General features: G+C 34.9%; 1 protein-coding gene across 1 annotated transcript in view; it reads left to right on the forward strand.

Moving 5' to 3' along the window:
• Window positions 1-27,612, forward strand: part of LOC132699839 (ski oncogene) — a 183,050-nt gene that overhangs the window by 57,058 nt on the left and 98,380 nt on the right. The window lies entirely within an intron of this gene.

Raw genomic sequence — 27,612 nt, forward strand, 5'->3', positions numbered from 1 at the left:
CTCATTACATTTAAAAAGCCTTGTAGGGCAGCAACTATACCCAACAAAAGTAGATGAATAAAGATAACTTTAGAAGATAGTGGTGTCTACACTTTTATTTTTACTGTTCACAGAACTCGACATGCCTCAACATCGTCTGCGTTTTGTAAAGGTGTTTCAATTGATATGATTGGAAAAACGGCAGATTGGTGAGAATGCTCTAAATGTTTTCCCCTTTTATATAATAGACCTATTTGTACAGCAAGTGCAGGCCTTTTTGTTAATGCCACATTTGGGACATAGAATTTTTCAGAAGGTTTGTTTTCTCGGATAGCCATTTATTTTGTATTTGTACACGAGGCTTTCATAAACTTTCTGGATTTCCTTATATAGCCGAATAAAATCGTTTTATAACAAATTTGCTGAGTTGCCTTTGAAAGTCTACGTATATTGATTTCATAGAAGAGGTGTAACATATAATTCAATGATCAAACGAACTTACCTGGTAAGTGAAGTTCGATCGTAATTATATGTTACACCTCTTCGTAGAAATCACCCATTCCCGCCCAATTTACTGTTCTGAACAGTACTAAAATGCCCTTTGGCAAATTTATTATAAACGGGCTTTAAAATAGAATGAGGTTAAGACCATAGATGGCGAATATACCGTCCATGGTAAGTTATTCCACAGTTTTTTGGCTCTGCTTTAAAGCTGTGGTGCCACCTAGCGACTAGAAGGGGGACTACGTATATTGATTTCTACGAAGAGGTGTAACATATAATTACGATCGAACTTCACTTACCAGGTAAGTTCGTTTGATCATTGAATTCTGATGCACTTTTTGGAATGTGCAAATCTCTAATTAAATCATTTAATTCGCTCTGGTTAAACACTTCGGGCTCTCTGAAATCTGGTGTAAAATCTGAGTCATCTGTATGAGGAATTGGTCGAATAGCAGTCAAGATTGGGATATACAATTTGTTTCTTATTTTTTCTGTTGAATCCTTGAACATTACAGGAACAAAAATAGCAATCGTATAGTTTTCCTTTGCTTTACTACGACATAACTACCAGATATATAACAAAAGTTATTTGGATGGTTCACACAATGTCTTCTTTCCGTAGTTATACGTTTTAGAACATTAGAAATATGCAACAATGAAGGCAACAGCCGCGAACACAGTAGCACGACGCCCAATACAACCATAAGCAGGTTACAACGCTGCATTGACGCTTCTTCGCCAACTCTGTTGCTTTGCAGAGAAATCTAATATTATCCAGTGTTACCAAATCATATTTAATTTCATAAAAATCATGCCTAACATGAACCAAACATATTCATGTTATAGGTATGTATATTAATAAAATAACATTTTTAAGATTAGAGCGCTATAAAAAAAATGACGTGGTAGATAAAAAATATGCCGTTTGTGGAAAAAGGGCCCCCGAAAATATACAAATGCACTGTGTTATCAATTTAAGTTGCATTTCTCAAAATAAATAAGAATCAAACGCCGCCACTGGTCCCGGTTGACACCGATCCAGAGTGGGTATTAATACCGTGGTATTATAGTACTGTTTGACAAAAAGTTCATTATTATTGAGGAATGATGGCGTGGTTTGACAAAAAGGCGGAAGCCCATTCATTCTTCGCGTCGTTCCTCGGAGTTAAAAGGGCACCGAAGCGCGCATGATTGAAACCAAAGAAAAAAAAATGAAACCCGCCTCGGCGACCGCTTCCATGTCATCGCGTCTCTGGATACGGGGTGGCGGTGGCGGGGAATTGAGGTGGGTCTTTTGTGGCGTGTCGATCACGGGAGTCCCCTTACCCGGAGTATGTGAACGAGTCGCTTTCGTCCTGATTAAAAATTTAGCGGCGTCAGGATAAGAGGTCCGTATATCAACAGCGATATGGGATTTTACGACCCGATGATTACCGAAGAGGGTTGAACGTCGAAAAGTTCAACGTAGCTTGAGCTGTAAATAGTGGAATTTTTACTTCCGAGGTTGTGCGATTAGTGACAACGACAAAATAGAAATAATATCATCATTATTGCATTTGTACCAGCTATAGCGCTCCACACCACTGACTGGCAAACATAGAATTTTTAACTTTTTATTAAAGCCCACATAATATTATTTCCTGATAAAGGAAATTGTAAAAACTGATGGAATCTTCAATTGCAATCAAGTCGAATTGTTTCAATTGACAGTCAATGTTTACGTTTTTAATAAATATGTAAATAAATAAAATTAATTTTCCATAATGGAAAATCGACATCAAGGTGCGTACTTTTTCATATCCATATGATGTTTTATTCCTTTATTGGTTTGTCAGAGTTTTTTAGATTTTTTATCAAGCGTCTTGAACTATGTAAAGAAATTAATACACTAAAATTAAAATAGAATTTTTAAAAAACAAACAAAGACCATTCTTGAGATTACAATTTAATACTTAACTTTCATATTTAAACAAAATTAGCCCTGACAATGCGCTATTCTAACATGGGTGCATATTTTTCTTATAGGAGAACAGCGGAAAAATTTTTGCATCAGAAATTCGGACCTGATAAACCAGTGGTTTTGTTCGAATGAGAAAAGGGCGCCCTGTATTATTAACATTGCACATTGAAGTGATTTGAGATGATACATTTGAATGTTTAAAAATTTTTCTGCTTGACTGTAAAAACAAAATTTTGAAATTGCACTACAAATGGATCATATTTTTTAAAGCGTTACGGTGACTGGCTCAGTTGTGAATGTTCACTTCCTGATGAACTTTTTAATGTATCAAGAACCCAAGTTGAAGATATACCTGGACTTAGTCGTGGCAGGCCTCTTAAACCTTTCAATGAAGCGTCAAGTAAAACTAATAAACGACGGGTTGCAAATATCTTAAATGTATATCCTGCTGAAGAGATGCGCCAACACCATTTAACCCTAATATTGTAAGGGGTGTTTTTTTTTGATGTATAGAACTTTAAGTTGCAATGAAACAACGATGGATTATTCGATTGACATGAATTTTATTTATCCGAAAGATAACCTTGTGGCATTACATTTTAAATATGATTTCTAGCATATGACCGCCACGGCCGGCGCGGATGTAGTCCAATCTGGACGTCCAATTTTTGATGACTTTTTCCAACATTTGTGGCCGTATATCGGCAATAACACGGCGAATGTTGTCTTCCCAATGGTCAAGCGTTTGTGGCTTATCCGCATAGACCAATGACTTTACATAGCCCCACAGAAAGTAGTCTAGCGGTGTTAAATCACAAGATCTTGGAGGCCAGTTCACAGGTCCAAAACGTGAAATTAGGCGGTCACCAAACGTGTCTTTCAATAAATCGATTGTGGCACGCGCTGTGTGACATGTTGCGTCGTCTTGTTGAAACCACATCTCCTGGACGTCATGGTTATTCAATTCAGGAATGAAAGAGTTGGTATTCATAGCTCTATACCGATCACCATTAACTGTAACGTTCTGGCTATCATCGTTTTTGAAGAAGTACGGACCAATGATTCCACCAGCCCATAAAGCGCACCAAACAGTCAGTTTTTCTGGTGTTTCGACATACACTTGAGGATTAGCTTCGCTCCAAATGCGGCAGTTTTGTTTGTTGACGTGCGCTTCATCGCTAAACAAAATTCGCTTATGAAAATCGGGAACAACGGCAATCTCGTTTTGGGCCCATTTGACGAATCTACGCCTTACTTGATGATCTTTTGGCTTCAATTCTTGCGCGAGTTGGATTTCGTAAGCACGTAAACCAAGATCCTTCCGCAAAATCTTCCATAGAGTAAATGGACACAGATCCAATTCCTGTGCTCGATGGCGGATGGACTCAATGCTACGCTCTACAGCAGCAATAGCTTCTTCTGTACGCACCGTACGGCGTCTCTGGGGATGCGAGTTATCAATAAGAGTAAACGTGGTGCGAAACTGTTCCATGGTTAATCGAATCAACTGCTCTGATGGAAGATTTTGTCGACGATAAAATGGATGTAGTCCGCGATACGTATTCCGCACAGAACCATTATTTTAGAAATAAAATTGCACTATTTGCAAGCGTTGTTCTGAGAATAAATCACTTGACAGCTGTTAAATCGGTCACCATCTTGAACAGTAATGCCAACTTAAAGTTCTATACATCGAAAAAAAAAACACCCATTATAATGACAGAAAATGCTTTAGCATTAATTCTAGACTTGAACCTTTCAGAAAAGTAACAAAAATCTCAGAGAAATATTATTTACAGGAAACATTAGAAAAAAAACTGTTCATAGTTTATTACAAGTTTTAAATAATACAAGAAAATAAAAGCAAAACTCTTTTGTTAAAAAAGAAATAAAAATTTCTCGAAAGGGATATGAGAACGGATGAATATGTGTGACAGCGGCGAAGTTTTGTGGGTCAATACTCAATACTCATCAATACTCAATCAATACTCTTCCACTTTATCCTATGGACCGTTAAAATTTTTGTTTATGAAAGAAAATGAAAATTTAATTCGTACGGAGAACTCCAAAATGAAGGATCAAATAAAAAAAATTGCTTAATTATAAGAACGTGAGTGAATTTTTTGATGGCAGTATTAGTAAGTGAAACCAATTCAACAACTAAATGTATTTGAATTAATTAAATTTTTGGCAAAATTATGGTTTGTGTCCGTTTTTCCCTACGCCGTGCCGCACTGTGCACCGTGTCGATTTATTTTTAATTTAATTTAAATAAACTCTAACTAAAGAATTTAAGGTAATTCGAAATATTAAGAATTTTTCTGTATTCGTCTGTACCAACCCTGTAGGTTAACAAATTTTCTACATTTGTTAGGTCAATTATCCAATTCTATAGACTTGGCGGATTTGATTTTGTGCAATTTAATATTAATTTAAAAAATTAATAAAATTAAGTTCATCAACATTTAACTTTCAAAATTAAATTATGTCTGAATTGCGTTGCGCGTGTTCGCAAGTGTTATAAAAAGCCCGACTTGTAGAAATAAATTAACGTTTGCTTTTTGCGCTTGCCAGAAGTATTTTTTAAGGTATTTTTAATGAATAATTTTGGCATTTAATTGAAGAAAATTGTTACAATTTTTTTTCCGCTCGTTATTCAAACATTTCCAATTTTGCACTGATCAGGAGTGCGCAAGGAGTCACTTTGAAACATTATTGACTTGCGAGCCAGTTCGACCGTTTCCGGTATTTTAGTCACGGCTAATGGCATTTTGACGTAGTATGTATGTATAGTATGCAACACGTTTATAAACACTTTGTTCGCTACGGTGCGCTGGTGCCGAAACTAATTATGTAATTAAAATTATTTCTCTTCACAAATCTTCTACGTGAAGAATAAATAACTAAAAGTTCAGATTTTCACGAAATTATATATTTTTATGACAATTGTGTCGACAACACCGTGTCTTTATCAATTGTGAAAATCTGAACTTTTAGTTCTTATTTATTGTGACAAAATGTTTATTAACAAGTAGCGAAATTTTGCTGGTTACCCGTATATGTCATTAAGCTTGAGTACCTTCAAATACGTTCATTCGTTCAAAAATTTGATTCCTTTTTTACATATTCAAAGCGGGAGTGCCCTCTAGCAACTTTTTACAGTCTGATTAGGTGGTGAATCATTTTTTTTTCTATATTCTTTTCTTTACCGCTTCTTCTAGTACTTACCTACTACACATCACATGAAGTACTTACTTACGGCAAAACCGCTGCCACTAAGTACTTTACTTTCTATCATAACGGACAGCCTACATTCTTTCACTTTGCAAACTGGAATTTGCAGGATTTAGCATATTTATTATTGTATTATATTTAAAACTAAAATTTAAGTCATTTAAAAAAATTTTTTAAGGTCAGTGGATGGTCATATATGTTAGGGTGGGTAAAAAAAATACGATTATTTTTTTTTTTTTGGTTCTGACACACAGAAATTAGTTGATAGTTATTTCTAGAAAGTACTCACGACGTATGAGCTCCTAATATTAATGGGAAGATTATCCTCATTATAGTTTTGCATTTTCGATTTAGTCTCATATATAAGTAATCATATTTTATCACCGATAGATCATCGAGCCAATTTTATTGATAATTTTTATAGGAAATTGGACGCTCTACAAAAATGGTCTCTTATACTTTTTCGATAAATCGAATCATTTCAAAGATATTCGAGGTCAAAGATTGTAGAATATAAAGCAAAATAACATTTTGTTCTCAATTTTGTTATTGACTGCAAAATAATTATCGCGCAATGTTTTAAATTATTTTTATTGGAAATTTAATGCTCTACAAAAAAGGTCTCTTGTAGTTTATTGATTACTCGAACCATTTTGAAGATGTTTGATATATGAGTTTTTAATAAATATTTTGAATTTATTCTTTGAATTAGTAAATCATCGGTTATCAGCTCTCTTGTTTGCAGAGCCGTAAAGCTATCTCAGGCCAAGTCGCTGAACCTAGAATTAAAACACCTTACTAATAATTTCCACATTAAAAGATATTAAGCGTTCCATCGCAAAATTCACTTCACCGCCACACCCTTCCAATAGCAATGAACATTACACATATCAAAAATTCAAAATAAATGTAACGTCAAAATCAGATTTACCACTTGTCCAAAATCTTCAATCCGTCAAACACAAAGATATGCGGCAAGGAATACATTGGAGAGACCGGACGAAAAATAATCAACTAGGCTCAAAGAACATGCAAGAGCCTTAAGACTAAGACAAATAATTGAACTGAACTAACTAACTAAACTAAACTGAACTGAACTGAACTAAACTGAACTAAACTGAACTAACTGAACTAAAAGTTCAGATTTTTACGAAATTATATATTTTGACATGTGAATTGTTTCGACAACACCGTGTCTTTATCAAATGTAATATTTACAAACTACCTGCTACTATATATATCGAAAAATGACCAGAAAACCTTAATTAATGTTGTTGCGAGAATTTAAGTTCAATAAAGGAGAGGTATTTAAATCTAATTGATCGTTAAGCAATACATTTGAATGTCTCATTTTGTTAATCTCCATGGCTTCCAATAAATTTAATTCAACCGAGCCGATGTTTATGCCTCTCATCTAGCTTCGCCCCCCTCAATCAACATATAAGCAGGTTCAGAGTTAATTGCGAGGCAGTTGCAGTCAAGCTATGAAGAACGTTAGCAAGTTCGAGTCAACAAAAACCGACGCAAGAGGAATCCAAAAGTTTTATAAAAAGTATTACAGTAGGCTGTGTAAGTTATTCTTTGAAAAATTAACTTTCATCTGAAGCCCACAATGCAATGTCAACATCAAGGAAATCATATGGTAGGTCAAAGATTTTAAACAAATTCAATGATTTTTGATAAACGAAGTCACTCAAATCCTTTTTAAAAATCGAATTTGTGTTCTTTTGGTCGATCTCAAATTTTTTAACCCTAGAATTTATACCCCTCCAGTTTTTACAGGTTCGACTACCTTCTTTTTTACATCTAGTGGAACAGTACCATCAAACAGTCTTTTTCGGGAGAGTCAGCTTTCTGGTTGTCTATTCTGCCATCTTGGCTCGGTAACAGCGCCGAGCTTTGTAGGTATACGTGTATTCGATCTTATTTCCCCATGGAGTATTTTTTTTCTTGTACTCGAGGCGTGGAAATAATTTTCCCATTCGTGTCGCGTTATCGGTAAGGCGGACGACACCGCGAAGCATGAAAGCGCGATGTCAAAACCCTACCGCACGGCGGCTGGCGATGGCGGCCTGGATCAAAGGACAAATATTTCCATCGCGTCACATCAAACGGTTTTTTATGATTCAGCGATGAAATGCCGCCGGTGCGAGCGGCGGGCCATGTGCATCCCGTGTGACGTCGTTACTAAGTAACGATCGCGTGTGATAAGAGATTTCCGCGTTTATGAGTAAAAAAAAGCGCTTTAAAAAATGACGGCGAGAAAAATCGAAAAGATCCGGCGTTGCTAGAAACAAGGGGAAAACCACAAATGGTAGAATGTGCTTTTGTCCAAATCACCCGAACGAACACCAGAAAGCGGCCGAAACATTTATCCAATTAAAGTGAAAGGTTAAAATTAAAAAAAAAAGTGGTTAATTATCTATATAGGTGGTTTCCACAGTGTGCTTACAAACAAAATAAATTTTACAATTTACAAAATAAAGTAGCGCCTAAGATATTTTTATTTTACAATTTGGCCCTTTAAAATAGGTGTCTTCAAGTAATGGGCGCTGTTCTTTTCTAAAATTTTAATGCAATTTCAATTTTTTCATACTTTTAGGTCACTTTTACTTTTTATGTTTTAATTGACAACCATATCCTTAAAATAGTCGCAGCTCAAGTATTGGAAAAAGATATTGATAAATCATTGTTTTTTGAATTAATTTAAAAATTATTAATAATTTTAGCTGTGAGAACAATTGGGCACACGTTTTTATTAACCTTTCATGAATCGTGATAAATACCATTTTACTATGACCGCAATGATTTATTTAAAATAATTGAGAACCTTTAAACAAATACAGTTATGATAGGTTTGGCTCTCTGATTAATTAAAATGCAACTGAATCTTTTAAGCTGAGTAAACAAATCATAATTACTCTCTATCGAGGAAAATTCTTTCTCCTCGGAAACGCTTTGCCGGCCTCCCTCTCGTGCTGCCCCGAACGAGCCACGAACGCCCCGATACGATTTGGACAAATACGGCCATCTCAGAAAATAGTGGATCTTATGTTTCTCCTCCGTTGAAAAACCACCTATATGTAATTTCTATCAGGATGAGGCTTATCTATTACATTAATATGTACAATTTATATTGTTTCGGCCTGTATTGTATTGTAAATCCAGATTGGCATTATTTATAAAAGGTTCGTTTTATATCAATTGTAAACTGGTTATCTTTCATCTCGCCAAATTAGTTTCACAATCTAAAAAATCTACTAATTAAAGCAGATCCGGTGGAAATAGAGAGCAAAAATGCAGTAAATTGGAGCACTACAGGGAAATCATTTTCTGAAACCTGGCAATGTGTTGCGGTTTTTGATGGTGTTGTTATTCTGTTCATTCCATCTCTTACGAAGGTTTGCTATCCAAATAGCAATGGTAGCGTTGGAAACTGCGGCACGAAAGATTTCTGGTGACAAGCGGTTAAACCACCATCTTAAGTTGTACGCAAACATTTTTGCGTCTTCGAAAATACCATGACTACCGTGTTCGAGACATTGAGTTGCAAACCAAACATTTTGCTATGATGCATTACAGAATCTATTTTGTAGGCCTTACAAAATGTCTGCTATTATAACGGATTGATTGATTCCATTGATCTGTATCTAATCATTGAACCTAATGGTTAATGTCAATCAGCAATGTAGCGGCGAGACTATGAGATTTTGGTTTTATTTGTGATACATGTTTGATGTTAAAAATATAGTATTTTTGCATACTATATATTTTTTAAACGCTAAGCTGAAATATAGTACCCTAATACTATCGGCTTTCCGCACATTCCCAAATTTTCTCCCTTCTCTATCATCATAGACCATAGATTTAACGCCATTGGCTATCTGGCTATCCGTAAATATGTTGATTGCTCGATTCATTAGTTCTGGAGCTGTCTGTAAACTAATGCTCTTTTTCCGATCAATTTTGTTCTGACCTTACTCGCCCGCTCCAAACATTTATCTAGTATGTTTTTCATTTCTCTGTCCACTTTCCGCTAGGATACGTCATGATAGATATATAGTTAGATTTTCGCTCAACTCAAAAGATTTTATAATGTCTTCTTTTCTAAAATTATGCTGGTATTTGAGACCCTTGAAACTTTTGTACAATGTTAACGAAACATAGCTGCAGTAAAATGATGTGCTATTCTTAAGTCCGGCTTGTGCGCCATTGCATTTCTGCCCCGATTGTATTTACATATTGCTGTACAGTATAGTCATTGCGAATAATCACGTTGTACGTTCAAGAACGTTTTTTAACGAGCAGTCGGTTAAGATTAATTATAACATCAAATGGTTTTTCTTCTTTTGCCTACGTATCATTAACTTGTTTGATCGGTCTATTTTGCACGCAACAATGTTGCACTATTGGCAATTACAAAATAGCGTTTCTTTTGGTTGATTGTTTTTATTGTAGTATCGGACGTTTCTAGAGATCTGCCTTATTTAGATTACAAAAAAATACGACACAGTTACCACGTGGCAAGGTAATCGCGAATTTTCAGATCTGGACGCTAAATTTGAGGCAAAATTTCAATTTATCTTCTGTAGAACATATGGAAAAATTGTGGAAAATAGTGTTAACAGATTAATAAGATAATATCAAGAATTTTTATTAGGTTTTTAAAAATGTCTTCGAATTGTATTCTATATTTCTCTGCTTTTTTTACAAAGTTATTGGAAGGCATAAAAATATACCCTGTGCAAAAGAAAACAATATCGAACTTGACCCATAAAATGGGCTGATATAGCTGCCTGGATTTAAAAAAAAAATCTTATAATTTAATTTGTAAAAGCAACTATCTGTGTTTCAGTGTGCATTTTTAATCAAAATTAAATAGAGTTTTATGGATTTTGTTTTGTATTATTTTTTATTTTATTAAAGTTTGTTTTATTACATGTACCCCAGACTGCAAAAAGATATCTTACAACCGACAGGAAACACGCATTATAAATTTTATATCTTGCGATTTCACTTAAAAAATAGCCACATCTGTGTAATTCTGCAACTAAGGGAACTATTTTGTTATTTGTATGACTAATGTGAGCGTTCCAATTGAGCTGTTCGACAAGCATAACCACTAAATATTTTAGTTTATCGCCTCTTTTCAAAGTAAAATCATTTATCATCTTAATGTTAAAGTTATCTTTTTTTTTATTTATTTTTTGTTTAAATAAAATGTATTTAGTTTTTTCAATGTTTATTTTTAATTTGCTATTTAATAGAGAGTTGTAGTATCTTTTTAGGCCATTGTTTGCTCTATTTGTCAATACTTCTGAATATTTTATGTATAAATTAAGACCGTATCATCTACAAATGTATAATATTGTGCTTCCAATCCAGCCAGGTGCAAACTCTAGGCCTACAATTTATACAAGAGGGGCCCAAGAAACCCTGAGGGACCCCACAATTATTAACCATTACTCTGCTACTGCAGTCCTCCAAAGTTAAGTATGTTCTAATTAGGTTTGACGTAATCCCTGTAAGTCCCATTTGTTCAATCTTATCGATAAGCAAACTATGATCGACAACCTCGAAGGCTTTTTTTAAGTCCACGAATATAGCCAAAACTACCCTTCCCTGATTAAGAATATTTGATATTAAGTTCACTAAATCCACGGGTCAAAAGTAGCCTGTCTTTATAGAAAACATGTCACTCTATAGTTCAAAAGAGTTTCGATTATTTTTGAAAAAGTACTTATGAGTGATATTGACCTAGACGTCCTCGACCCCTATTTATATATTGGGCATACTGTAACAACCATTTTTACTCCTGGAAATTGTGCAGTAACCATTAATACCAATAATAATACTAAGATAGATGCAATGTATTGATTCAGGTTGACAAGATCCTGATATGTTATACCGTATATAGGTGACCTGGTGCGGCACTTTTCTAACATTTGCAATCTCGGTTTCACCAGTTGGTTAGTTTTATTATTATTATTATTATTAAAAGATAAACAAGATTGCTTTCGAAAAATCGTCGCTTTTTTGTATGAAGGAGCTTCGCAGTTTCTTGTTATAGAGGGAGACATTGTTTTTTTGTCGTGCTCCTGCGCACCACTGTCGAAAAATCGATGTAACTTTATTGTGCATGCACCATGTATAAAGACGCTTTCACGTCTAGCCGAACTTTAAAGTGACAGCAAACTTTGGTAAATGTAATAATTTGCACAAATAATAGCGATTTCAAATGATATTTTTTCAAATATCTCTCGCACCCTTTATAATAGACGAAACCTGAAACTCTCCGTCGACACACCTTTCGAAACTGTTTAAACCAACTTGTTTCATAGTTTCGTCATTAACGACAAATCAAGCCACGAAAACGGCAATTTTCGGGATCTTTTTGTTTTTATTTTACCCATAATCGACACATCCAGTACATAATCCAAAAAAATTCCAACGTGAAAGTTATAGCCCTAGATCCCCCACGTATCCCGGTATATGAATTTTTTCACTAGGATAGACGAAAACCGTAAATACAAAAATTGTAGCTCTCGATGTGCCCTATAACAATGTTTAAACCAATTGTCCATATTTTCACGAATTTTGATTTGCGGTTAATAATTTATTACAGAAAAAAACAATTTGACGTCAACAAATTTTTCGAAATTTTTTAAAATACATTTGACGATGCCCGATTGCATTTAGCTTTTACAATTAGCATGCGGGGGTGTACTTCTACCAAAGTGCCAAATTTGAAGTCAATAGCTGGAAATTCCGGGCACTTGCTACATTTTTCAGCATAACACGTTATATCTAGAACACAATACACGAACACTTTAAATACAAGATCTCTCTATGGGCTAAACTGTCATGCAGAAGAAACCCACTGAGTAGCAGTGTTTAACTTAAAGTCAATTTTCCTTTGAAAGGTAACTCAATTTTCAGATTTTTGGTAATACCGGCACAGAAAATTGTCAAGAATAAAAGTTTATTTTTTCGATCCGATGAACAATTTTCGAGAAATAGTCACTTTTTGGTTTTTGAAAAAAAAATAGTTTTGGAATTTTAAAAAATACTTCTATATACATATACATATATTTTGCGGATCGTGGACGGTAAAAAAGGAGCCAAATTTCAATCCCCTACCTTAATCCGTTCGAAGGTTATGGCCATAAATCGGGTCGGTCTACAGAGAACGGAAAACGGACAGTCAAACAAATTTTTTTTTTCGACGCTGATCATTTCTGTACCAATGACGGTCCTCTAGGACCTACCGTTACCGAGTTCTCGAGTTTAGTGAGGAGCGAAAAGAATCGATTTCAGCGATTTTTCGAAAGTAACAAATACACTAACTTCTTTCAGTCGAATCAAAAAATGCGAAAGATTTATTAGTTTTCTGTATAATGGATACTAATTTCATTATATACAACCCAGTTTTGTGTAGGGAAAAATAATCACACAGTAATAACGTCTTGTATAAGAGGGTGCGAAAGCCAAGGTTATTTTATTACTTTTAACACCACCCGCATTAAGACATATTTAAAGTCGGACCAGCGCCACCCACATTCACTATATACCTAAAAATCGCTTCTAGGACACCTCTCGCCTCTCTCTTCGGGTGCCGCCGCCCCACTCCCTTTAGTTAAGCTTGATTAATTTACGCGTTTTCAGACGGAAAAATGGCCGCGTAACAGGTGTACTTGAACTTTGATCGAGCGCACTGCTATTATGCAAACCTGAAACGCTAAGGATGGCGGGCGCTGCTTGCTACTGGATTTACAGAAACCGTACATGTGTATGTGTAGGATTTCAATAGTTTAATAATGTTTGCAGATAAGATTGCGGTTGTTTGCTTTGTTTAATGCTGCTGGCTGTGGGAATGACTGCACATAAAGTTAATTTGTTTTCGATGATAATGAAATATGTGCATATATGGGCTCGATCAGCCTTGGTTTCTCGCAATACCGCTTTGATATGGAATTTGATGGCTTATATGGTGTTAGATTAGATTAAAAAAGTAGTCTGTAATCACTTAAAAAAAATGCCAATAAAAAAAATGTAAAGACAAGGTATCAAGGTATCGGTGAAATTGCAGGAATGCTATTTAGCATTCCTTTTATATTTTTATTCGAATTAATTAAAAAACTAAAAACGCTATTTTTCTGCAGTACTGACCTTGCAAGTTGTGTTTTAGTGTAAAAGATATTTGGTTGTAGTCCATAAGGGCTGTAGAATATTCTGAATAATGCTTTTTTATCCTGTCTAAATCATTTCAACGTAGGAATATCATATTCATGATTTATTTATTTATTTTTTAAACGTTGCGTATATCCAAACAGTTTGTTTTGATTGTGCATTTTTTAAAATTATAGTTACCTAATGACTTTACCGCGCATACCTTATAAATATTCGTCAACGTTTAAAAACAATTCCGCAATAAAATTAGGTGCCGGCTTTCCTGCTGGAATGTCGCAGTTTCCGGCCAATATCGCCCACGCTTTCTGCATTATTCGATAAATTGGTGTTTTTAAGAAATGTTTGTTTTTAAGAAAGAAAAAAGCGTAAAAAATTTGTTTGGTCCGTTTCCAAATTCGAGTGGCGCCTAAATTTTTTATGATAACGACACCCAGAGCTCAAGGAATTAGTTAATTGGAAACGGTAAGTTTTAATTTTGTTATACCAATTAGTATGCCATTTTTGACCTTAATTGGTAAACGACTTGATCGATGGTCGGACCGAAAATATTTGTTTTTTATGTTTTCCGGGTCTGCTGCATCGAACTAAAATATTTTGTACTATGCAATTGCATACCTTATATATTATTACATATATTTTTGCTTCATACCTTCCAGAGAATTTTTTGCATTATTCTGTCTTTTTTTCGAAAATACAACACCAATTAAAGTTTAATAATTTTAGCTTTTTAGAGGCTAAAATGCGGGCAATTTGAGCCTCTAAAAAGCTGAACTTCATTTTTAATCATATCACATAATTGTGCTCCAGGTTGAATGAAATGAAATGAATGAAAAAAAGTTTGTGTATATACAAACTGACCATTTTTGTGTGTCAGGTCAGGATCGTTTATTATAAACACTCCTGCATACTATTTAAGAAATTTATCTAATTGCAACCAGAATTTCAGCAGGAAAATCGTTTTTTTGATGATCTAAGCGCCCATATTTTAAAAAACCTATTTCGGGTCCCCCGTAAATGTCTAACCTACGGTCAACCAATAATCGCCCCGGTATAAGTGATTAGGTCGGTTCCCATTTGATCGTAATTTCAAACTGCACCAACTTTGCGGGAAAACAAAACAAACATTACTCGTTAAATTTATTTTCGGTTAATATTGTTTACTTTAATTCTTTTCGCAAATTGGACGCTGTTGGCATACGGCGTCGCAAAATATAGCGATTACCCATATAGCGGAATGTTAATAGTGTGGCCTGCGTGTGCCAAAAATGCCTCCTTTGAAGTGTCGCTTTTGAGAAATGTCAAGTTAATAATTCTCATTTCCCCTAAAATATTACCTCGGATTGGCGAATGATGAAGGAGCCCGCGGTTTTATGCATTATGTTCATTCAATAAGCCGCCTGTCCCTGGGTGCTTCAGGTATACTTGAAATCTTATTGGAACACTGTATGGTGTTGGAGACATAATTTATGACAATGTATGAAATTGAAAATTTTGAGGATGAACATTCAGTACAAATATAGATATAAATAATTGATTCATACGCGGGTGATATCGGCCGAAATCAAGAGGAAATTTGATTGGCATTATCGGAGAGCCACGTTTTAATTTTGGTGTGTACTATTGTGCCTCGCACTGGTTAGACTGGGCCAGTCGACGGTACAACTAATTGGTCTGTGTATTGTATGTTTGCTATGTTATTATCTGAGATAACAGTGGTTTATTATTATCATCATCATTATTATCTACGGATCCCAAACATTAACGTTTAGAAAGTGAAATATGGACAAAATAGCGATAACACGATTAATGTAGGCAAATGTTAGGTGTCAGAAATGAGCGGATAAAAAAATAAAATGAAACGTTAGAGAGGAGATTGCGAAGTGCAAAGGAAATTGAAAATTTGAGGTCATAACATCAGGCAAAAAGTCTACGGATGCATGAAAAGTAAATAAAAACTTGGAGAACTTGGGAAAATATAAGAAAAATCCGCCCACTTTAAATGAGATGAACAAAAGAAAAAGCATGTTGGATCCAGATGGACCAACAGGGCGACAGACATAAGAGTAAAGAAGGCCGGAAAAGGCTTATGTTACAAGATTGACCGAAGAGGGCTAAATGGATAGATAGGATGAGAAGCCAGGAACGACATAGGTAAAAGTCCGTCCCTAATATTCTGTCCTTTAATATTTACTGATTCAAAGTTTACTTGGCGTCGGTTAGTAAACGCAGTCAAAAGCCAACACCATATACTTTGAGACAAACTATACCACACGGGTCCGAAGAATTTACATTTTTTATATGGCTTGTGAATGTTGGTAACCTTTTAAAATTATTTTGCTATATAATACAGAAAAAACTTATAACTCGCCTACTTAACCTACTATTTTTTGATTTGTAGCGGCAAAAATTGCGAATGTCTAGCTCTCTAGGCACAACTTTATGAGCAATTTTTCAGTACCATCGAGTATCTTTTGATTCCTTTCTAAGTTTCTGTTCCATTTTGGAAATTGTGTTTTTGAAGCTTCTCGGTTGTATTCACACACAAAATAATGGTTTAATGCGCATATAATTAGATTCGTCTCACGTCTAGACGTTCATTCGATCCGAAATTTGCAAATTGATAAAATTAAAATGCTTCAAAGCTCGGTCAGACGAAATACTACTACAAATGAATTTTGCTGGCAGCGTTATTTGCATTTTAATAGCTAATAACGGCAGTTTTCGCGAATTATATAATAACGTGTTCTCCATTAACTAGAAAATTAGAAAACAGTCTACATTTTAATGAGGTTCGGCACATGGCACCAGTGTTGAATGATTTACCGGTGTCCTTGCCCCCTGGTTCATTGTTTTCGGTCGTTCTTTACAGCAGTGCACGTTCAATAGTCATAGATCTGATTGTAACTCCTAACACCAAGCTGGAAGGTATCATCTGCCACTTATACTATACTGTACAGAAATGTTGTTCCAACTTAGGTGCATTTAAGACAAACGATACGAGAAGTACATTTGGGCTGCTTCAAAAATTCATAGTTGCATAATATACCTGTACACATATACTAAGAGAAGTATATTCGACAATATATCCATTCATATGTTTGGTTTTATCTGTGGTATAACTATAGTAATAATAATAATAGTCTATATTGTCTAACAGATTAACATCCATCTAGGAGACAATTTCATCTTAGGAACTATAAACTATAACTATAATAAGTATTCAACTATATTCACTCCAGCAAAGTAATAGTTAGAGATGCAATCCATTATAGTATTTCAAATTTATGTTTAATTAATGTGGTAAATTGTGAGCGACTAAGACAAAAAACGTCAGCATCATTGCAGAAGTCATTCAATAATTTCATCAAGTGATAGAGAGGATCTTTGAACAAAAAATTGGTTCTTGGAATTACTAGGTGAAATAGAGGTCATGCCCTTACAGTCCTTGAAGGTACATGAAAGTTCAGCAAGTCTGTTCAATCCACTAAGTTTATATAAAAAGTAAAAAAACTAAAATCGTAAGATTCAACAGTGAGGGAACCTTAAAAATTAGTAATAAATTACTCTGTGGCAGTCCCCTACACGGATAGAAACCACTTACATGAAAGTGAAAAAATTTCAGAAATTTTCTCTGTACGTTTTCAATTTGAGTGATGTACTTGCCAAATATTGGTTGCCACACCGTTGAATCGTACTCTAGTTTCGGGCGCATCTTCACTTGCGAAATCTCTAGAATGTCTCATTATGAATCCCAGCATTTCGAGTCTACCTCTACAGATTTCATCGCCGTGATTCCTGAAGGAAAGTTTTGTGTCAAGGGTTACACCAGGTCTTTAAAATTGCCACATGTTCTTAAGAATACGTTTTCCAGATGGTAATTAAAAGTTATAGTATCAGTTTCATTTACTTTCAGTTTGATGTTTTATCCGTTAAAAATCAATCCGTTATCCGTTCAAAATCTAATAGTTTCAAGAACTGAAGATTATCAATGGATGCTATTTAGATCACATTTGCAATAGTTGTTATTTGAAAATATATTTTTTTCAAATTATTTACCTGCGTAAATTTACTTAAAAAGAATTAGAATTGAGTGTTTTATATTTCAAACATTTTCACAGAACCGTTTAAATACTTTAATCGGTGGATGAACCGCAGAGGGAATAGTGTACACCCTAATTCCATTGATTACTTATAATTCCTTGGAATTGTTCTAGAATTTCTGGGAATTTTTCTGGAATTCATATTGTGCACCAGAAATCCTGGGTTAGTTTGCTTTAACTTAATTCAAATTCTAAAGTCCCTATTATAATTTCAAGCTAACCGAAAATCTGTCGTCTGTGCTAAATAAAAATCGCCGTGTCGTATTTTCGCTCCTCAATTATTCTCCTCGACGCTGGTAATCCAGAAACCTCTTTGCTACTTTTTTTCGTCCTCGCCCGTGGAGGAAATGCGCTGCTGCATGCAACTGCTTGCATTCGTGAAACATGCGTGTCTTCGTTGCGGCCATTTATGAAAGACGTTAGACCAAACCCTGGGGTGGAGGGGGCAGAGGGCGGGACCGGGACCGCGCATTACGGCGGAGAATAACAATGAGCTCATTTCAGTTAATTGCGATTCCGAGAACCTTCACGGAATACCCATAAAAACTGCTCGTTTAATGGGAATCGCTGAGTGCAGAAAAATCCGCCATATTATTATACTCAAGTTTAAGGTTAAACAATTTATCATAGAAGCATGCATTTTTTTATCGAAGTACTCCAGACAGTTCCGCGCAATTAATTAAATATTATTCAATTGCAATAGGGAATACAACCGCGAAAGATATTTTTGAAGGTTTTTAATGAAAATGTTTGAATTTTGCAATAATTTAAACCGTTGATTAGTTTTAATTACTGCATTTCCTTAAACAACCAGTCAGTAGATTTATAAATATATTTTTTACATCTACTACAGTTTCAAAGATCTCTAAACTCATTTGGTTGTCTGGTGAATGGTTTTTTGTTATCCTAACTGAAGCTTGATGTATTTGACGTCGTGCTTCTTGTAGGAAAATACTTATCCGCATTTGAAATTGACTGATGTTTTTCAATGTAATGTAAACGGTAAACTTATATTAATAGCTCGTATTCTTTTAGCTGTCTACAAATCAGATTTTTTATTGTAATTTATTTTTATTAATTATTTTTTGATAAAAATAAAAACGTTTCCGGTTTGTAGGTAGGGCAGGGTGTCTGCTTTTTTGAAGTATAAAAACTATTTTGGATTTTTTTCCATTTAGTCTCAGATGTACTTTCCTTCAAACTTTAATAATCGCGCTTTGAACGCATCTAACTTGAGGTACTTCATAGTTCGTCCTGTTAATTTTGGACGTTTTTGAAAATAAAGGGCAAGTTCGGGTCACCGAACTGGCCACTGTTTTTTAGATTAGATGAAAAAAAAAAAAACATTGAATTTGGATTAAAATGACCATTGGAAGTCATTTATTAAAAAAGATATTTTCAAAAAATATTAGGAAAAAGTAAAAATGAATTAGTCTATTTTCAGTTTTTTTCCTAAATTAGTCGGAATTTTCTCAAAACGGCCTTCGACTCTTCTCGAAGAGCGAATTTTTGACATCCAGTCTATGAAGATAAGGTATGGTACCTGATTTATTGAGGTTGTAGCCAAAAAAATGTCTGCGGGAGGACAAGTCAGGCGGAAAAATTTTCCTCGGCCCGTTTTGGTCACTTCGATGTTTTCGTCAATGGCGTGGGATCCACGGGCTTTTATTTCAAACAAAAGGGGCAACAGGGCGCGGGCCAATACAAACACGGAAGGGAAAAAATGAAATCTTAACAAACAACCGAACCGAACTCGATCTTTTATAAACAAAAAATAAAAGCGAGTGAGAAACACACACATCTGTTCCAAACATGTGGTGGCATCTTGGCGTTGCATTGCTTGCGTTTGCCGATGATGAGCTATACTGGTAGTCTCCGACTTTAACGATATTAGGTGACAACTGGGTAAAAAAACAGTTTTGTGGTTGTTGATATATGTATTATATATATGACTCTGTTTTCTGCTTTGTATTTTTTAGATGTTTAGACAAGGTCGCAGTTCCCTTTACGCTCTGTACCCAGTTTTTTATGTGTATGTAAACATGATTATTGAGGTAGTAATCTGCAAAAAGGAATTTTGAAAATGCAGAATGAGCAGATATATAATTGGATAATATTTAATTTAAGAGAGAAATCGAAAGTTGAAATTAATATGACAACATTTGATATGCAATTAAAAAAAACTGTCATGATCCGGTTTGAAGTTAAAATTTTCGATTACGCGTTGAAGCATTTCAACTGGTGAATGCTACTGACATTGGATTTTAATGCCTCAATCGTAGGTCACTTATCGCCTTAAACTTGGGATTTGGCAAAACCTGAAAGCATCTAAGACGTCTCGTTTACACTTTCAGCATACGTTATATATTTCAGTTAGCATGATACGCTCTGGTTTTCAAAATGTCTAACATTTCAGAATTACAGAAAAATATTTCTTTTATCATTTGTACCTAATGAGCCTGTGCTTCCATTGACTGATTTTTCGTTAATAACCATTAAATACAGGTTAACGAATGGTCATGTGGGCATTCGTGTGGCGGATGCAATCGGTTTGGTTCGCAGTCGCAGTAGCTCGACATTCTTAATCACTCGTCTACGAGAGATCATAATGTTCAAGTACAGTAATTATATCATAATGTGTATTATATGTCGGTGAATGTACTTCAAATTGCACGTGTTAGATGTTCGACTTCACCATACGCTCATTAGGCGCAACGTGAACAGTTAGGTATATCCTGTTGTTGGTCCAGACTTGCTATACGGGGTGTTTCTGAAAATACTATATACTTGATATAATAATAATAATAATAATAAATGTCATAGTCAACACTAAACAACCAGTCAACAAGCCTCTTAATTTTTGTATATTCCCTAATTTCCAAATACATTATAAGGACGTTATATATTCTAGGGGCTGCAAACAGAAGGCTCCTCTGCACTGAAGTAAATTTTTCCATCGGATTTGATACAAATCTGGTTTTTAATGGGTGGCTTTTTGTTCCTTTACGAATTTTGTTAGGACTTAATAGTCTTACTACTCTTTTAATATACAGTTTGCTGGTACTTAGTACTTATGTTTATTTATTATTATATATTATTTTCAAAACACGCTTCTGCTAATTGGTACCCCAGCACCCCAAACACATATACCATAAAATTAAATCGATCGATGCATATATCCTAATAAGGAAACTCTTTGACATAAAATAAAAAAAATTTGGAAAGACTTGCGAATGTTCGCAGTGATAAATGTATCAAATTAGACGAGGTCATCCCATTTAAGGTTCTGATCAAAAATTAGTCGTAAATATTATATGCACTGATTTTAATTTTTCATTTATTCACATACCTTCTTAACGCATTATTATTAAATAATTCTCAGATGACTAATAAAATTTGGAATATCGCCAAGTATTTTATTTTGATTTTATATAGCCTAGAAAAAATATGGAAAATATTCTCTTTGGCGAATTTGTAATGTAATGTAATTAATGTAATGTGGGTTATTAAAAATGGTGATAGAATTTATATGTTATATATTTTTTAGATTTATTTTATTTTATTTATTTATTTATTATTATTATTATTATATTTATTATTTATTTATTAGTATGTAAAGAGTTTCCCAGTAAGAACGCTCAATTTTTAGAGGCAGCGCATTACAATGTCGAAAACTTAAAAAAAAGATGTCCAGAAGAGCCATTTAATATGCACAAGCGGTCATTTGAAATTCGTTCTCAACCAGTAATAGTTTCACAATAATATAATAACAACAAGAATTTCAAACCAACTAATGAGACGGGTCCAAAAGGCAACATGCCAGCTGACAGTTCGTCGATTCAACATGTTATCTGTAGCATTTTTACGAGAGAATTTTGTCAAAATATGCCCAGATCTCGTTAAATTTTCTGCAAAAACAAGATGTGGAGGTGGATGTTTAGAATAAAAATGACACAAAGTGCGGGTTACTACCCAATTTTTATATTTACCTTGAATTATTAAAAAAAACTTTGCAAATGCAAAATTTGAGATAAACTTGTTTTTTATTTTTGCTTGGCATCAAGTAAAGTTTCGGTTAAGGCGTGCTTACGTTAATTTAAGACGTTGACTACGACCATTTTAAAATTCATCACACAGTGATCACTGCGCGTACGCCATTGGAGAGCTAAAAGGAATATGCGCACTAATTTACGTTCTAATTTATTTAGCTTTGTTGTAACTACTAAGTTCTCGGTGTCCATTAACTTTTTTTTTTTATGCTATGCTAATCGGATACGCTTTATTTTTCTTGCAAAGGCGCGAACTCTGTTGCTCGACAAAGTTGCCGCCGCATAAAATTGAATCTTTAAGCCAGAAAAATGATAACCGCCCTTCCTTTTTCGCGTTTGACAAATCATGCGATTCGTGTAAAAAATCGCATATACATATCCAAACCGATTTGTTTAGTTTATGGAATCTCGAGTTTTGCATGAATCAGTTGAAAACGTGTGCCAAGTCATAAAGTGAGAAACGCGAGGACAATTAAAAAAAAATCGACTATTTTTAGAAAAAAAGTGGCAGTTATTATTTCGAAGTTGACTTATTTTACTGATGATCGCGATCTAGTATCTCAACCCTAGGCAATTTCGTCCTTCTAATTGAAAATTTGGAAGTCTCTCCCCCGTATTTCATTTTAAATATTCCAGCGTCCGATTAAGATTCCTCATTTTTAATTACGTTGGATGTGACAATACGAGAGAAATTGTGCAGGAACGGTTGTTTGTAGCTTCGTCAAAAAATGATTAAGTTCTGAAAAATTGGATCTTGAAATTTCGTCCTTCATTGCATATATGGAGTCCAATGAGACGTTGCAACGTTTGAACAGGTGCACATTCGTCATAAGTACTTCGAGTAATTAATATAAAGAAAAACGACGGTTGTTGTTGCCAGAAAAACGATATTTGGTTCCAAACATCTGCTACGGGGTCTCGCGACCCGGGCCAACTATAATAAACCTATTTCGCCACGTGTCGGAAGTGTGATATAACATTTCTCGGTGATAAATTAGTTTTAGCGGTACACAACGCGACAACTTCAAAAAAAAAAAATCTAACGTATTTAATTGGATTTTTTCTAACAAAAATTTCAAGTTGACCCCCGTTAGTTATATGGGCGGAAAAATCAGCAAAATCAATCGAGGATGTTGTAAAAATTTAATCCGTGTCTCGGTCCCAAGGGAATGCAAATACGTACATGCAAAACTTTTTCCTATGTTTAGCAGTAATATAACACCAGGCAATAATATATTTTTGGTAAATGACACTGCCTGAATCCAGACTCATCCTTATTAATATTGAAATTGGGAGCTTCCTTGTTTGTCGCTTTTAAATTATAAACAATCTTTTTTATGTAACTTGTACCGTTTGGGCCGAATCAACCTCAGAACGCGACGTAGGTTAGTTCAAAATGGTCCAAATGTCGTGTGGTATGATCGGAACAATGGCTACAATTAGTACAAAAAACTGCGATGTTCTTATAAAACAGCGAATTTGTATATGAAGGTTTATGTATTTTTCAGTATTGAATTAAAAAAAAAATTAAATAGACTTTTGGGTTTTAAATTAAATGTGCCTTTATTTATATGAAAAGAACCGAACGTCGCCCAAAGGAACAACTTATAAAATTGAAGTGTGAAAATGGAATGTGATCTATATCGTTCATATTGTTTAGATTTAAATTGGAAAAATGAAATATTGTCGCAAAAATTGCCTATACGTGAGCGACTCCAGAACTGTTTTCAGTGATATGTGGTTTTCGGTTGTTTTTTTTTTTTCGGTTTGTGTATTCGTGCTGTTTTGCAAAAATGGGCAAATAGATTAATTATTTTCTTAGTTAGAAGGAGTATGGTTAGTTAGTAGTAGTATAGTATAGTTACCCGTCACTTAAATCAAATTCGTGACCAAAGTAAAGTTTGTCAAATTTGTCATATAATGTACGTGTAACATTTTAGTGGCGACTAAAGGGTATGTCCGTTGTTACTGAAGATGTTTTCTCATACCTTGGTACTTTTTTGCGAAACGATAGATGTTCCTATGAAATCTCGGAAAGGTGAAATGCGCATCCGATATACATTTTTACGTAGAAATCACTGGCGTAGTCAGGTTTTTTCTCTGTTTAAAAATAAATAAAGTTTGTTTTTTTTTTTTTTAATGAAACACCGCTTGGTGTGAATTTATTTGTATCAATAGCGGCACAAAGATGATATTTTTAAATTCTCATCTAAAAATAGTAAAATAGTTACCCTATTTATTCCTGACAATACTTACAAAATAACTGTTATAATTTCCGTGAAGCCAACGTAGTTTAATATCAACCTGTACATTATTAAAAAGATAAACCAAAACGATACATACTGTTATACGGAATCAAATTGGTCTAACCAAACTTTATTTTTTTAAAAAAGACAAAACCATTTACAAAAAATTGACTACGGCACCGAATTCTAGGTACAAATTTATGTCGAATGGCCTTTTCACCTTTCCGAGATACGAGGGGTATCCCAAAACTTGAAATTTGGAAAAATCGCCTCCTATTTTAACGTCATCTTTCGTTTGACAAAAAAAGTACGGAAGACCCTATCTTCACCAGTGTATACCTTTTTAATTCTCTGGATTTATCACTGCTTTCATTTCTCTTAATTCTTTGATCTCGGACTTGTTTCTGAACTGTTTCTGACTAATGATTTTGCAGTTAATTTGCAGCTGGAGGAAGAAAACTTAGGAAATTATAAAACGGTAATAGAAAAATTTTTTGGAAGGCTGTGTCCGCAAAAGCGGCATCCGAATTAGTTTGCACCAAAATCGGCGCCAGTTTATCCCGGCGTGCATATATATACGTCCACATTTGCATTTAATCTGATTAAATCAGGCGCAGACACGCTTTTCCCAACACACGGAAAGTTTAGTCTCGTCGCGTCGCGTCGACCGCGAAACCACATTACCGTCGGGTTCAAACTTCTGGCGTACGCTCCGCCTCTCCGCTATATACGTGGTTCATCGACCCTCGCGGACTATCTTGTTCGGCGGGCAGCCGCAAGAGTACCAAACGGCGGAAGCCAAAGTCCGACCGAAAGAGGCGAAGCAGACTTCTTGTAGACGACGTACGACCGCCGCCAACGAGGCCGCCGGCCGGTCAAGTAGACCAGACCGCGTCAGAGAGGGTGTAGGAGGAGAACCCGCTGAAGAAGAGGCTCGGAGACTAGCGAAGCGGGCGCGACGGTGCCAACGCGAACGCTTTTTAGAGAATATTAAATTCGAGAATATATGAAGCGGCAACGAGTATTGGATCTGGCATTCGAAAAAATCAACGAGTTTGGGTACTTCATGTATTTTTCGGCGTCAGCGATGGAAGGAACAAGGATGATGTGGATGTGTTTCTCGGAGTTCCTCAGGAATCAATTCCAGGACTTCTCTTTTCTACACCTCTCAGCCCTATCACACTTCTTTTGCCGCCAACAATACGTTCCGAACCACAAAAGACCGCCTAGGCTTGATATGATTTTTTGATCGTGAAAAATGTTTTTGATTGCTGGCTGGATGAAATCGCACAAAAAAGGGTGTCGAAAATTTTTTGTATGTGTGGTTGTGCTACATATGCTTCGTTAGGCGTATTTCTCTCTTTGGAGGTATTAAAAAGTGAAAGGGCGGCCTTCTGGTTGCTGCTGACGAGGGCAAAAAGAATAATTGCATGTGCAGCATATAGAAATTAGCGTGGACGGGCTTTTAAACCTAAAAATTGTAACCGTACTTGGGTATCCCTCTTTATAATAAAACTCCAGGACACGCAAATGTTTCTGGAGGGTGCGTTTTTTCCAATCCGATCCCAATATAATTATTTGGTTTATTATGTGTGTAATTATATACAAACTATTATAAAATAATAAAATACTATAGTGATAAAATAAAATAATCTCCCAAAACTGTTCTATGAGGTAGTTTTTGTGCTTCTTTTAACGTTTGTTGATTATACTTTATTTTTGACTTATGTTAATTTGTATTGCCGCAATCCCGGTTTATGGTACGCGGTTCGACCACAGTGTTGGCGTCTTGGTAATGATTTATTTGTTTGTTTAATTAAGTGAAAAATAATATAAAATAGTGTGTCAGCTGGACTCCAAAAGAAACGTATTGTATCTGGGACCTCTTGCCTATTTTGTCCGTTTTGGTTGGCCTTCCCCTTCTTTCTGGGCCTCTCAGATCATCTTAACTCTTCTTCCGTATTTTCTAATTTATGCTGTTCTGTACGTAACATATGGTGCTCAGACTGTTTTTTCATGTCTTCCCAGTGATCTGTCTTCTTGTCCTCGCGTTCTCTTACGTTTATTCGAAAAAGTTGATTACTATAGGCAACTTGAACATTTTTTTATTTCTTTAATACCTTTGTTTATGTGTAGAAATAACGCATACCAAACATCAAAACCCAATATTTAAGTTGCAATAAATAATTCAAGTTGCGACACCCGGCTATTCCTTTTAAACGACACCAAACACGCAGGAATGATCGTGACGTCATACCGCTGCTTTTCGATGGATACGGCGACATGTTATAGTGTCGTTCTCACGTTATAGGCCGAGAATTTATTATTTATGTTTATTTTTTTCTCGTGTAAAGGTGTGTTTGTATTTAATTTACGCCAGTTTGTATTTGTGCTTAGTGTGCTTTTCATGATACTAAGGGAAGCAACACGAAAAAAAATATTAGAAATCGTGCCATCGTGTTTAAAAATAAATGCCGTCTTTTTTTGTTACATTATGTTCAGGTGTCACTTTAGCCTTAACCAAGGAAACATTTTAAACTGTTCGAACTTACATCCATCCTATTGCAATCTCCATAGGAATCGTCTTGATTTATATAAAATAAAGAACACTCTAAGCTATCAATGGCAATATACTTTAAAATCAGTATTTTGGTTTCCATTAGTTTAAAAAAAATCTTTTTTTTTTTTGTTGAATAATTTACATTTATTTGATATACCATTTGAATTTTAAAAACTAAAATGCTTTAAGCTAATTACAATATTATATTGGTTTAAAACTAGTGGTTAAATTTCATATGAACATACTTTTTATCTTTACCGCATCAAAGAAAACGAACAACTTTGGGTGTTTTGTATGTAAGATATCACCATGCATATCCACTAAATGGTAAGTTATCAGAACGACCTTTTAAAAAATCGGCTTCGGTCGTTTTCAATACTTTCTTTTTGATACTAAACACAAGATAACAAAGCAAGCGGCAGAATAAAGACTATAATTAAAATTACAACCACCAAGACGAACGCATTGTCGTTCTCTAATGACTCTGAATTGACGTCACAACCGGTTACAGCCAATGACAGGCGTTTCAAAAGGGACTTAAATTTTACAATTTTTAATTGATTATATTTGTTACATAGAACTACGAAATTATTTTATTTTTGTGAACAATTTTGTTCAAGTTCTTTATTGGGTATTTTGGGTATCAAACGGTCTGTTAGATTTAGACCACTTTTTTTTAAATCTCGGCAACGCTGCCTGCGTAGGTTAACAGTGTGAACGGCCTTAGACTTTATCCGAACGTCCTTTGGCGCAGCCTTTGCTTACATGAACTCTCGTGACTGCTGTAGGT

Source organism: Cylas formicarius, unplaced genomic scaffold (assembly GCF_029955315.1).
Source record: "Cylas formicarius isolate icCylForm1 unplaced genomic scaffold, icCylForm1.1 PGA_scaffold_3__17_contigs__length_32017465, whole genome shotgun sequence".
NCBI lineage: Eukaryota > Metazoa > Arthropoda > Insecta > Coleoptera > Brentidae > Cylas > Cylas formicarius.